This window comes from Oreochromis niloticus, linkage group LG20 (assembly GCF_001858045.2).
Source record: "Oreochromis niloticus isolate F11D_XX linkage group LG20, O_niloticus_UMD_NMBU, whole genome shotgun sequence".
In the NCBI taxonomy this organism is placed as follows: domain Eukaryota; kingdom Metazoa; phylum Chordata; class Actinopteri; order Cichliformes; family Cichlidae; genus Oreochromis; species Oreochromis niloticus.
This window is the reverse complement of record NC_031984.2, coordinates 3,837,452-3,850,894: the sequence shown is the minus strand read 5'-3', so window position 1 is coordinate 3,850,894 and position 13,443 is coordinate 3,837,452. Positions and strand designations below refer to the sequence as shown.

The window sequence follows — 13,443 nt, the reverse complement described above, 5'->3', positions numbered from 1 at the left end:
CTAAGGTTCAGAGAGCATCTGCGCACAGACAGACGAGACATACACACACACTCACGCACACACGTACACACCATAATAGATTGACTTGAGTAGGTGAAAAGTTAAGATGTATTTTTGCTGTAAGTGCAAGTTCTGTCGGCATATTGTTAGATGCTTACAGGAAGTGCACCTGATGAGGGAAGATAAGGGAGCGAGCGACAGCGACGACGAGCTGAGGGGAAGTACCGACCCGAAGACAATGTTCCTTTTAAAACTATGTTAAAAGTCATTTGTGGTTTTGGAGTGACGTATGCTTTGTTGTCCTATCCTATAAAACCTTGTCTAATGATTGTAAGTGCAGTTCGACGCTGAAATCTGCACAGCGGTCGGACTCACACATGTGTTTATTAAAATGCCGTCTAAGTACACCAGGCTGGATCTGTGTTATTTTTAGATCCCTCTCTCAATATTTTTGAACCTTAACACCTGTTTTAGAATGCCTGTAAAAAAAAGCCAGATTTACAAGTTCTATGATCAACAGGGGAACTGCCATAACAGGTCTGACTGATAAGATATGACCTGCCAGGCTACTCAGGTTTTTTGTATCAGGGCAAGCAGGGAAGGCTAATACCAAAGCAGTCACGTTGGGCAAGTCCCCTCACCCATCGCCTCAAGCTGACCTCAGCACTGCCTACTGGGGGAGACTCATAAGGATAAGAAATTGAAACTTTTTTTTTATCTGAGAGCCCAAATAGACTTCCTGTATAGGGGTTGTGCAACTTCGCAGAATGACAAAGCCATCTGAGGCAATCAGAAAATGTTTTGTCAACAGACTGCATGACACCGACTGCATGGCTAGTCAGTGGAGTCACTTGATGTGTCACGGTTCTGGGTCCGTTGGACCCAGTATTTTGAGTTGTTATGTTTTGGTTTTGAATGATGGATTTTTCCCTGTAATACTGGTGGTGGTGGTGATAATTATGATGATGATGATTATGATGTTTATTATTAGAGTTTCATGTTTCTGTTTATTTGTGTTTAAGGATTTGTTCTCGGTTGTATCTCACGTTTAGTTTAGTTCTGGTTCCATGTGTCATTCTGTCTGTCTCTCAGTGTCAGGTCTGCGTCTTGGTGTAGTGTTCTCGTTTCCTGTTTTATTGTGAAGGTCTGCGTCTCATGTGAGTGTGTTCAGTTTTACCTCCCTGTCTCGTCTCTTTAATTACGCCCAGCTGTGTTCACCACCTGTGTGTAATCTCCTTGTGTTTCTGTGTGTATTTAAGTCGTGTCTTCTGTCATTGTAGTTGCTGGTCCGTCTGTGTATCGACCCTGCTCCTTCTGTGTGTTATCCCTGCTGTCTACCGTCATCCACCTCTGCTCGCCGTCTTTCAAGTTCGTGTTCTGGTTCCTCCTCCGTAGTTTAGTTGTCTCCAGTATAGTTTAGTTTGTCTCCGTTTGCCCTGTTTTCCCCGTGCCGTGTATTTCAATAAACCACCTTCTCACCTTTACAAAGTGCCTGCATTTGGATCCTACTTCATTATCTCCACACGGCTCATCTCACTCGCCGTGACATGATGAGTCATGGAAGTGTCTCCTTTACAAATATCAAAACTTCAATTTTTTATTTTTGTAAAAAAGAAACCCACTATGGTGCCCAAGTCAGACAGAGAGTCATATACCAAATAGCGTTATAGCGTTATTTCGCACAGAATTCTCACAGGCTGTCGGATACATTGCTATAACAACTCCATATGTGACGCCCACAAGTGTATGGTCACAATTATAATTTTTTTGTGGATTGTTCTTGATGTAAAAGACCTGATTTTATGGTGGTATTGCACTTTTCATTTAGAGTTATGGACAATGTAATTGCGTGGCATTGCCACAAGGGGGAGATAGCGCTGAGTGCGATAGGTCGTTGCAACGCTTCTGTGCCTCAGACGAGGAAGAGCCTGCAGACCGAACGCAACTGATGTCTCCCGTCTCTGCTTTTCTGTTAAAAAAACAGGTTAGTACTTTAAGTTTGCTCACGGCAATGTACATATAAAGGCAAGAAACCTTTTTCTGTCTTTGGTTAAAGACCACGAATGTGGTGAGAGAAAACAAAATGGCATTCAAATCATATGAGCTAAACTTTCTTTTCTACATTTTAACAGATTAGATGTTGATTTTTATTTGATGGATTTTGAGAAAATTAGAGAAAAGTGCAGAGAGTCTTTAGTTTGTAGAAGTTAAAAATAATAACCAGTGTTTGAGTCATTTTTGATCCTCTGAGTTTTATGAGTAAAAGTGAAATCTGTGCAGCAAAGTTCTCTAACTTCCTACAACATACAGCACAACATAACTGATGGAAGACAGCATGAGCCCGGGCATCACTTCCTGTTGCTGAAGTGGATATACCGTTGTTTAGAAACCAAAGGCTTGTTTTTAAGAGACACTTTTAAATGGGACCAGTTTATATTGACAACATCAAGCAGATAAATCACCTTTCAAAGAGTTCATGTTACTAACAGCTCACCTGCCTGCAGCAGATGCCAGCTGGACATTAAATTTAATAGCTTCATTTTTAGATGCGTCACTCTTTAAGGAAACACAGTTGGGTCCAGGTTCAGGTTCAGCAGGTCCACCAAAGATCCTGTTAATAAAGAATTTTTTTATTTTTATTTGCAGCCACAGAAGCAGATGAATACTTTCATCATCCCAAAGAGAAACTGGTTTGCTGCTGAACTTGAGCAGAAGGAATCTCCAAAGAAGTGCTGGCAGTGTAAGAACAGAGCATAATAATATAACAGATTATAATAGTATAATAATAATAATATCAGGAACAGCTGTGAGTATGAGTCTTGCTAATGACCTACTAATTGTATTCAGGTGTGTTGCAAAAGGGACACATGGAAAGGTTTCAGGACAGCGACCCTCGAAGAGTTTGAGACTCCTATTTTATTAGTTTAGTATAAAGTGTCTGAGTGGCCATAAAAGAGCTTTAATATAGTTTCATACTGAGGTTGGAGTTTGCAATGAGCTGACATCATCAATAGAACTTGACTGCATGCTGAGGTGGCAATTCAGCCATATGATTCATGTTATAGCAGCTCATGTTTTTTGAACATCGTGCAAGAAAAGTACTTTTATAAGTACATTTTTCTAAACACTTACATTTACTTAAATTTACTTGAGGAAGGTTAGGGGCTGCCACATCAGCATGCAGTCAAGTTCTATAAGCTTGCTAGTGGCCTAGTAATTTTATTCAGGTGTGTTGCAACCAGTGTTGGTCAAGTTACTTGAAAAAACTAATTACTTACTGATTACTTCTCTAAAAAAAGTAATCGCATTACTTTACTGATGACTTATTTTCAAAAGTACTTAGTTACTTAGTTACTTTTCAAAAACATGATACACCACGTGAATACATAATAAAGCAACAGACTTTTCGGCCCAATTCAATTTTTTCTGCATAATCCATCATATAAAAGTAAATCAAATGGAAAAGTCTCTTTTAAAAATTGTTTTATTACTTTTAATCTTAACTTTATAAACATTGCATCATATAAAAATTAAATTAAATTCAACAGTCTTTGACTTTAATACATTTATTTAACATTTAAACATATTTCTCTACATTACACCATATTTTAAGAAAATAAAGCAAGTCTTAACCTATATTTCTGCATATTCCAGTATATAACATAAAATTGTTTTTGTGTATACGCATACTCGTTCATATAAATACAGCAATAAATAAATAAAACCAAAGATTCTCCCTATTAGCAGTTGGTAAAGTGCAGAGAGCAGTAATAATGAGATTACCAAAACAGAAAATGCTATTGCATGCTACATTTAGGCTTTTAATCCAATCTCATTTTGTGGCAACCCTGAAAACAACCTGTTTTAATGTTTTCTTTTGGACTGAAACAGTGGTCATATCACATCAGCAGAAGCTTCTCAAACCTTTGATCAGATAGTCTTTTCCTTTTTGGGGAAGGCACCAATCCACCTAAACAGAGCAGCAGTTCCACCGGTGCACTGGATGGAGTTGGACTGTTGTATTTCATGAACACCTTTTTGAGATTTGGTAACTGATTAAGAATCTCAAGCTCATAGCCTGACCTTAAATTTTTTTTCTGCTGAGAAGCTTTCTGTGGGCTGATTAATGATAGGTTCTTGTGCTTAAACCTATTCGCTGGAACGTTAAAGGCAATGTAATAACACAGCAAGCAAGACACGAAGTAGGCAAAGTTCTTTGGGTTACTCATGCATGAGGGAGGCCTGCCTGGAGCCAAGTGTCGTTCCACCTACTTGACCTCCATCAGACTCTCAGCCAGGTTCCCCATAGCACTCCTTTTATTGAGGTTACTTGAATATGCATAGGGTCATTAACATATGATGTATACATACACACAAAGGGTACCTTGCCTGTGGTTTTGCAAAGTGTGTGTGTGTGTGTGTGTGTGTGTGTGTGTGTGTGTGTGTGTGTGTGTGTGTGTGAATTGCTGACCAAAAAGGGTCACACAGCAGGAACAACATCCTAGGTCATAAAGAGGGTAACCTCCCCACACCCAATCTATGGTTCACCTAGATAACACAGTGAAGCCATACAAAGGGCAGGAAGTTTTACCACATCAAACAGACCTTCACAAGGATGTTGCCTGTGATAAAACACTACAGCCCCCCACTCAGAACCTCGAGAATCTGGGGAGGGGAGAACAAAAGAATTCCTTTCAACATACAGTTAAAGTACAAATGGTAAGAATAAAAATGACAAACATTTAACAATTCACTCTAACATTTCCCTCCTGTTTTGTGATTTTTATGCTCCAAATTATTCCTATGTAGTATATTCTCAGTAATGCACCTCTTGCTTAACATTTTCAGTGCAGGCGTCATTCATACACAGGCCTCTGTCATGTCATTCATTTCAGTCATTTCATATTGTTGTAAAAGTACATAATTAACAAATGTATCAGAAATCATTTTAGTTAACATTGATCTTATACACGGCAAAATGCATCCTATACATAAGCAAACAAATGAATTGTTACTTTAATAGTTAAAATAAGAAAGCAACACTTCAAAAACACTCCAGCTTGGTGGTGCTCCTCCGCAAGACATGTAAAGAGCATGTCTCTCTGTAGAGTGGTTTAAGCTCTATAGGGCGTCATAATTGTCTCTTCCAGATGTTCCCATCACTGTTCATAGGACCAGAGTCCAAATGTATGTAGAATAAACAGTCAAACATACCAGGTGGTTTTATTGCTTGTCAACATGGGTCTCATCTTCAAAGCTGCAGACCTCGTCAACACTTTAGTTTTATGGCCTCTCTGCCAACCCCCATCACCTCACTTCAGGCCTCCGTCCTGTGGGGAATATTTATGACTCCTCCATTGTCCATCCTCTGCAGGAAAAATCCTCTGTGGAAAGGGTGCTGGATCCAGTTATCTTACTGCTGCTATGATCCCAGCAGTCTTCAGTGTGCCATCGTATGCACAGTACAGTGACACAGCATTAGGTGATGTTCATAGGAAACTGCTATCATCACCACCATAGCTTCTGGTTCCTGTGCTTCTCACAGAATCATGATGCCATCCTTGGACTCCTTCTGCGCTGTCGATTGGAGCTTGGCACGCTCCCCTCATCCTTCAGGTGCCCATCTGTCGTCCACAATCTCTTCTGTTGGCCTCTGAAAAGCCCCCTTGGCACAGCTCTCATTCCAACGCAGCTTCGTGGTCCTTGCTGTGGCTCCGAAGTCTGATCTCATGATGGGCCCCAAACAGCTCGACCTTTGACCTCAACCACTGCCTGGACTGTCAGCTCTGCCTGGAATGGGTTCTTGCTTCTCACTGGACTGCTGCACCTGTATTTCCTTGCTAGGAGGAAAAACCTATCTCTGGAAAGCATGTAAACCATCATCAAACCACATTCTTTAGTTCAGTGAGCTTCATCTATGGACCATCAAAGCCTCATCTGAACATAGATGCACCACCTTACATAAGTTTAATACCCGTAAATGAACTGTTAATCACACAAAAATCATAAAACCATAGTTTAGAAAACATAAAAAAGATAGTTTCATGTAACTCTATAATTCTGGACCCCTCCCCTTGACGCATGGACACTCCCATGAGTCAACTCATCAAAACCAGATTCCTATCTAAAAGAAAAAGGTTAGCTAGATCATGTCCCAGGCAACATCAGGGCATCTCCTCTGGAGCAGCTCCGTAACCCTGCAATAAAAGACGTTAGTGTGTTTTGCACAGTAAGTCTGTTCAAAACCTGGCTCCGCCTGGAGCCTGCACACACACCATCATGGCCTGGAAAACAAGATCTGGAAGTAAAATCAACCTTCACACTTATAAACAATTGAATCTTTAGAGTAATAAAGCACTCAGCATCAGCAGGACAAGTATCATGTGCAGGTTTTCTCAAATCAGTAAACTACAATTATCGGCATAATTCGCCCCAAACATGGATCATCCCATGTACTCAGTTAACATTAATGTAATCGGTGACTTCCCTTAAGCAAAGTCACTCCAGGTATTTAACACTAGGAGCTCAGTAGTGGCCAGCTAATGAGCCCCATATTAAACTATTCTGTAACCACTGCACATTTGTTCAATTGTCACTTGTCTGTCCGTGCTGAATCCTTTACAAGCACTCTTAAAGAAAAACAAACATTAGCAACACACATGGACAATCCTGGAGGTCAGGCACAAATTGACAGGTTCCAGAGGTGCTACAAAAAGACCATAAAGTTAGCCATCCATAGCCGTGGAAAGAAGTGACACTAGTTTCAACACCGGGAATGTCTCACATGTTATTCATATCATCAAAGTAACCTTTACATTTCCCCAACAACACAGTGTAACAGCATCACCAACTCATAACCTGTAAACACAGTTTTCTTCACACATAAACCCAGAAATCCTGTTGTAGAAAACATCAACCAGCTGTCCTGGTATAAATCACATGATCAAATCACACGAAGAACTGTAATGCTGTAGAAAAGTTAGCGCTGCGCAGGTGTATACACACTTTCTCACAGTTACCTCTGTGAGCAACACAAGGTAGTGAATAACACCCCTGGTAGATGCACAGACACAGAAAGTGGCATTTAAAAGGTTAAATCGGTATGGCCAAAGCTCACGCAACCTCAAATGTTGCCGTCCTCTTTCTGCTCCTGTAAAAAGAAACACACATAGATTCATCTGCACCTTTGTCAGGTGGGGGTTAACTTCGCACAGTGATGTCAGTCAGTCTGTCAGCTTCTGTCCGCTTTTACCAGCCAGTCAGTTTTATTTTCTCTCACTCGTTCATTCATTCTTTGCTGACAGTGGAAATTATTGTCGCATTTTCACTTCCACTTCTCAGCAAAATGACGTCATTTCAAAAAAGAAAAGAAGAACTTTTAGATCGGATTATCTCGCTGAATCCTTTTTGGGCAGGGACTCATTTTCTAATTGTCCCAGATAAGTGACTTTCTCCTGAGCCCATTTTAATGTGGAGAAACTCACTTGCAACAATTTTCTCGACGACGTGTCGTATAGCGCTTCCGTTCTAATCGTGCAGATCTGCTCAAACAGAGATTATCAATAAAACTTTCAGTGCACTGTGAAAGTATCAAAATAAAAAGGCCTCGTTAAGTCATGACACATGCTCCTCATCTCAGGAGGGTAAATCATACCATTAGCATGGTTTATCATACCATCATACTAATTGGCAGGCTCAACTTCACAACAAAAGAAAAATCATTAGCTAGATTAATTCAAAACCAACCATCAGCCGCACAACACACAACATAAGCCTCATGTCTCATTAGCTATGAATTTTAATCCCCGGGACTGTACTTTTTTCCCTATCATCATAAACATGTGACATGTTGTCATGGATTTCGCAAAAAACGTTTGTTCTTATGTATTCAAAGTTTTGTATTTGGATGCAGGATTCACTCGCACATCACAACAGGAAACTCAGTGTTTTAGAGTCTCCACTCTAACAAACTCCAACACATCCCATTCACTCGTGCTAGAATTCAGTCACCTTTCCTTAATTTAAGAACCATCAACCAGTTTGCATATCAGCTATTAACCCACTAAGATGACAGGACAACAGAAATGCATGTTCAAAATATTATCACAAAAATAGAATTTTCCCTCATACAGTAAATTACTTGTGCTGCATCAGTCAGGCAGAAAGCATCTCCCAATTTACTATATTAACAACTAAATTTATTGTCTGATCACTGGTTGGTCAAACCAGAATCCTTTTTTTTTCCCACAAAAGTTAAACTGTTGTCCTGCAACATAGTTAGTTAATTGTCAGCATTGGATAAATTCAGCATTTGATAACAAGTGTCTGTTAAATTTACACTATTTTAGCACTGATGAGAGATAACAAGCTGATTTTCATTGCATGTGTGTGTTTGTTATTAGGCAGGTTTAATCAATGTGTCTGGAGCTACATCTCCAGCAGGGCATGTTCTTAAAGCTGCCTTTCCTACACACTTCTCTGCTATTATTTGATCATCATTTTGTAACCAATGTGCTATGAGTCCACTGATCTTTGCATCACTTCTCATCACACGAAGTGACTTGGACGAGATGATAAACAGACTCACATGCTTAAGATGTTGTCTAATCTTCATGGGCTCTCTTGTGTTTGTGTTAGTAGGGTTAATGCATGTTCTGCTTGTGTGTGTGATTTTGTATATGTTTCTTTTCGCAGTGGTTCAGATTCCTTCACAATTTTCCACTTAAGCAGTCAGTTCTCTTTTCCCCAGGTTTACTAACCCAAATTTTGATTTCCCACATTAAACAACAGCTTTCCTCTGTGTCCTTACTTACTCTCACTCTGTTGTCCTCTCCCACTTCAACAGTCCAATAGCCGGCAGTTCTTCTTCAGCTTTGTCCTGTGTTCCACTGTCTCTTCTTGCCATCTTGCTCCGAAAGTGGCAAATGTCAAACTCCAACAGTCTCCTCAGTTCTCCTCAAACGTCCTTTTCACAAGCACAGTGAACTTTGCAGCTTGTTGGAAACACAGTGTCATTCATCCAATCAGTCAGGATGATGGGTTTGCTTTTCTTCTCCACTGCTGTTTGTCCACACTGCTGCTGCTTGCTGGGACTCTTTGCTCAGGACTTTGCTGCTGTCTCTTTATCTGCCATGTTATTGCTCTTGGAACTGCATTCCTTGTCTTCAGGGAGGAGTGAGAGCTCACTTGTGAGGATGAGGGACACATGGAGCTGTAAATAAGTTAGCCAGAAATTGGCCTGAATGTTTCCAATGATGTTAAACTATAACTTTTGTCCGACCGCTGCATATGGGAAATTGATCCGGGTCTGCTCCTCACCTGCAAGTGACACACTGAGACATTTTGATCATTATTCTCACTGCTTAACCAACACACAGAACTCTCCTTTCTTAAAAGCAGAAAATGAGATTGTAGTTGTTCTTGGCTAATAAACACAAAACCTTTTTCCTATGATTTTTCATCTACAATGTAGATTTTGTCTCTTTTCTACTTTATTTTTTTTTTTTTTTACAATAGCTGGTGACCTGCAGAATCACCGCTCTCACAATTAGAGACAATTACTTTTACACAACGCACACACACACTGCGACGTCAGGCACATTCACACTCACTTTTTTCATCTGCATAAATAAATCATATGGCTGATGATATGTGCCATGGTGATCCATAAGTATGATCACAAGTTCATTTAGTTATTTTTCAACCCAACAAAGCAAATAAACCAAACATGATGCTGATGCTATGAACACTCTACACACATGAATCAAGATCCAGGAAAACTGCTGCGCATCTGAAAGAAGAAGCTGAACTCACGGATACGCTACATACTCGAGTTATCATAGTTCTCTTCCCGTTTCTTTGATGAGTTCTCAGCCAGCTCCTGATCTGATAATGTGTAGCTTGCTCATCAGCTCAGAAGAGACCGCAACGCAACCTCACACAGTGGTTGCGTGCTTTGCCCACAGTGGCAAAGACTTGGATAGTCGCACACAGTGACTACACGCTTTATCGCACACAGTGATAAAGACTTACATTTTCATATTCAACTCAGCTTCTCCATCATTAGGTTTTCAGCTGTTTCACACAGGGTTCAGCATAACAGTTGTTTTCACAGGTGTGCTCTATATCTCACAATGGCTCATATTAGGATGACAGTTTTCAAACAGGTCAAGTGCCTCTATGCACGTAATTAGGTAAAATATTTATCTATTTTACTTCATCTCATATGTCATCGTACTGTATTTGAGCAACCTTAAGCTTAATGCAGATTACTTCTAACAACTGGTTAAAGTAATGGTCTGGAGCACAGGCCGTTGTTGATCAGGGAAATCATCTAAACATTTTGTGTCAGCAAGGAGTGGGGGAAAGCCATTCACCAGAGCATAGCTTAACTGCTGCTGATGTGGACTGGCCTTCTCCACACGCTCTTCAAGGCTGCTGTTTTCCTGAAAACTTCTAACATTTGAATCTCATCCGCGACCAGTTTACGCTCATAACAATTATGAGAATATAAATGGCTCGCGCTGCCGGGAGTAAATTCTTGCATGAATGTGTCATCTCCCTGTGAGGCAGTCTTACTTGCTCGGGAACCCATGATAACAACAACCGTGTCACAGACCATGCCTGCTCCGCAGTCATTAACACAAACACAGCAACACTCTTCTGGGACCCTAACCCAGTCGCGCGACTCAAAACCCAGTGAAGGGACGCTCGGGACACAAACCCAGGGCGATTTCAAAACCGGACACTCACCGAACGCTTGGGCCCTTGGGCGATTTTACCAAAACCTCTCTCTCGGGACCCTAACCCAGTTCTGGGACACTAACCCAGTCAACTCTTCCAACTTACTCGGCGTTGCTTAGCGTGTAATATCAGCCTCAGATCCCGCCGATCGTCATTCGTCGGGGAGAGAAAACGGACAGCTAATCCACCGGCCCGATGACAAATTCTCACGTCTCGCTGACGTCAGGGTTCTCTCCTCGGTGAATGCCGACTCCAGGGATCCGGCTCGAAGGACCAATTAATGATAGGTTCTTGTGCTTAAACCTATTCGCTGGAACGTTAAAGGCAATGTAATAACACAGCAAGCAAGACACGAAGTAGGCAAAGTTCTTTGGGTTACTCATGCATGAGGGAGGCCTGCCTGGAGCCAAGTGTCGTTCCACCTACTTGACCTCCATCAGACTCTCAGCCAGGTTCCCCATAGCACTCCTTTTATTGAGGTTACTTGAATATGCATAGGGTCATTAACATATGATGTATACATACACACAAAGGGTACCTTGCCTGTGGTTTTGCAAAGTGTGTGTGTGTGTGTGTGTGTGTGTGTGTGTGTGTGTGTGTGTGTGTGTGAATTGCTGACCAAAAAGGGTCACACAGCAGGAACAACATCCTAGGTCATAAAGAGGGTAACCTCCCCACACCCAATCTATGGTTCACCTAGATAACACAGTGAAGCCATACAAAGGGCAGGAAGTTTTACCACATCAAACAGACCTTCACAAGGATGTTGCCTGTGATAAAACACTACAGCCCCCCACTCAGAACCTCGAGAATCTGGGGAGGGGAGAACAAAAGAATTCCTTTCAACATACAGTTAAAGTACAAATGGTAAGAATAAAAATGACAAACATTTAACAATTCACTCTAACAGTTCTCAAATTCAAAAAAGTCAATTTCGGCCAGGCTGGCTGGCAGTTGGGACATATTAGCATTGTCAGTTGCAGGAGCAGCTTTACGACACTCTGTTGTCAGAAGCTCCTTCACATGCTCTCTCCTACGCTCATCTCTCAGCCAACGAAGTTTAAACTTATGAGAAGTGGCCGCTGCGAGAAGTCCTTCTTGGCTGTCCAGAACAGCATCAAAATGAGTCTTGATAGTCTGTAACATACAATATGATGCAACTAAGAATACAATTATTTTACTATATAATTACGATACACAAAATTCACGGTTTGGTTCGATACTTTGGTGTCACGGTTCGATATTTTTTCAATACAAAAAATGTTCATGCCTTTTTAATTTGTCATTTATTAAAATTATAAATATATATTTTAACTCAAAAGTACAGTTTTTAAATTTAATGTTGCTGAAACAAGAAAATAATAAAAAAATAAAATAAATCTATCTGATCGAGAAATCACTCATCTTTGGAAAAGAGAGTTTATTACAGAGAAATGTCTCTTTCCAAAATAAAAGCTATACTATACCCTTCTTCTGGGCTATATTCTCAGCAGCATATTAAACATATCAGGTCCCCATGAGGAGAATCATGTGCTAACGGCTAAAGTTTGTAGCATGCGTGCTTGTTGTTTTTGTCTGCTTCCACTTGTCTTTGCACTAGGATAATGTCGGAGTAAATGTGCAGTAATATTTGTTGTGTTCCCACTAGTGCTGTCAGCATTAATCTCGTTAAAATGACATTAACGCCATAACGCCGCAAATCTCCGTTAACGAGTTACCACGTATCGCACCGTGCGTGGGGCTGGATGGCGTCAATACGTTAACAAGCTAACTGCGCTAACGCACTAGGTCCCACCAATTGAGCATTGCGTGGCACATCTGACATACTGTTTTGCTTTTGTCCATGACGCACTTACCATCAGGGTCATGCTTCACATGAAACGCCACATCTGAATAAGGGTGGGGGAGGTTCAATTTCGGGTAGCTTTGAGGCAGTTGCCATGTTGCAACGAGCTTAGCTTCTGTCTTGCTAGCTTGCAAGACAGCAGGAGTTTAAATGTACATGTTGAACATGTTTTATAGAATAAAGGAATTCCTTGCGCAGTGACTTCCTTTGCGATGCAGTTTAGAGACCAGGAAAAAACATCACACAGTTCATTTAAATCAGACACTAAACTGACATCAAAGACTTCATGTTTCTAACAGCTCACCTCTCTGCAGCAGACACAGGCTGGACTTTAAATTTAATGGCTTCATCTTTAGATGCGTCACTCTTTAAGGACACACAGCTGGGTTCAGGTTCATGTTTGCGTTTAGTTCCTCGTTGGTTCCTGTGAATAATGATGGAGCAGTGATGTGAGTGCTGAGCTGTGACATGGAGAAGAGTCATGGACAGTTAGAGATGGTCATCTCACCTCTGAGCTTTGGTCTGGCTCTCATGTTCCCCACACAGAGTGCTTTTAGAGGGAGGGACTCCCTCCTCTCTGTCCTCACACTGATCCATGCTGCTCAATTCACATCAGCTCACACACACTTTCTACCTTCACCTGCAGAGGAAACACAAATCATTCATGTGCACATTAACTGAAATCCTCCTTTCCATCATGTGTGCTGTCCAAATATCAGCTGCTTCTTTCCTGCTTCATCTCAGTGTCAGCTGAATGCAGTCAGACAGCAGTGTGAGGCAGAGGAAGCTGCCATCAGCTGCTCTACTATCAGTCCACTAGATGGAGCCATGAAGCACACACGATGCATTCACTG

The 13,443-nt window shown here is 41.1% G+C and overlaps 1 long non-coding RNA gene across 2 annotated transcripts; it reads right to left on the bottom strand.

Annotated features, from left to right (window-relative positions):
- Positions 1-2,307: 2,307 nt before the first annotated feature.
- LOC109196276 (uncharacterized) lies at positions 2,308-13,162 on the bottom strand. 2 transcript variants are annotated; one of them, XR_002057816.2, is made up of 3 exons: positions 13,098-13,162; positions 12,894-13,013; positions 2,308-2,611 (listed from the first exon to the last, which is right to left on the bottom strand). It is a non-coding gene; the product is annotated as an uncharacterized LOC109196276 (long non-coding RNA). The 2 variants fall into 2 exon arrangements; XR_002057817.2 differs by lacking the exon at positions 2,308-2,611 and adding an exon at positions 11,623-11,880.
- Between the last annotated feature and the right edge of the window lie 281 nt (positions 13,163-13,443).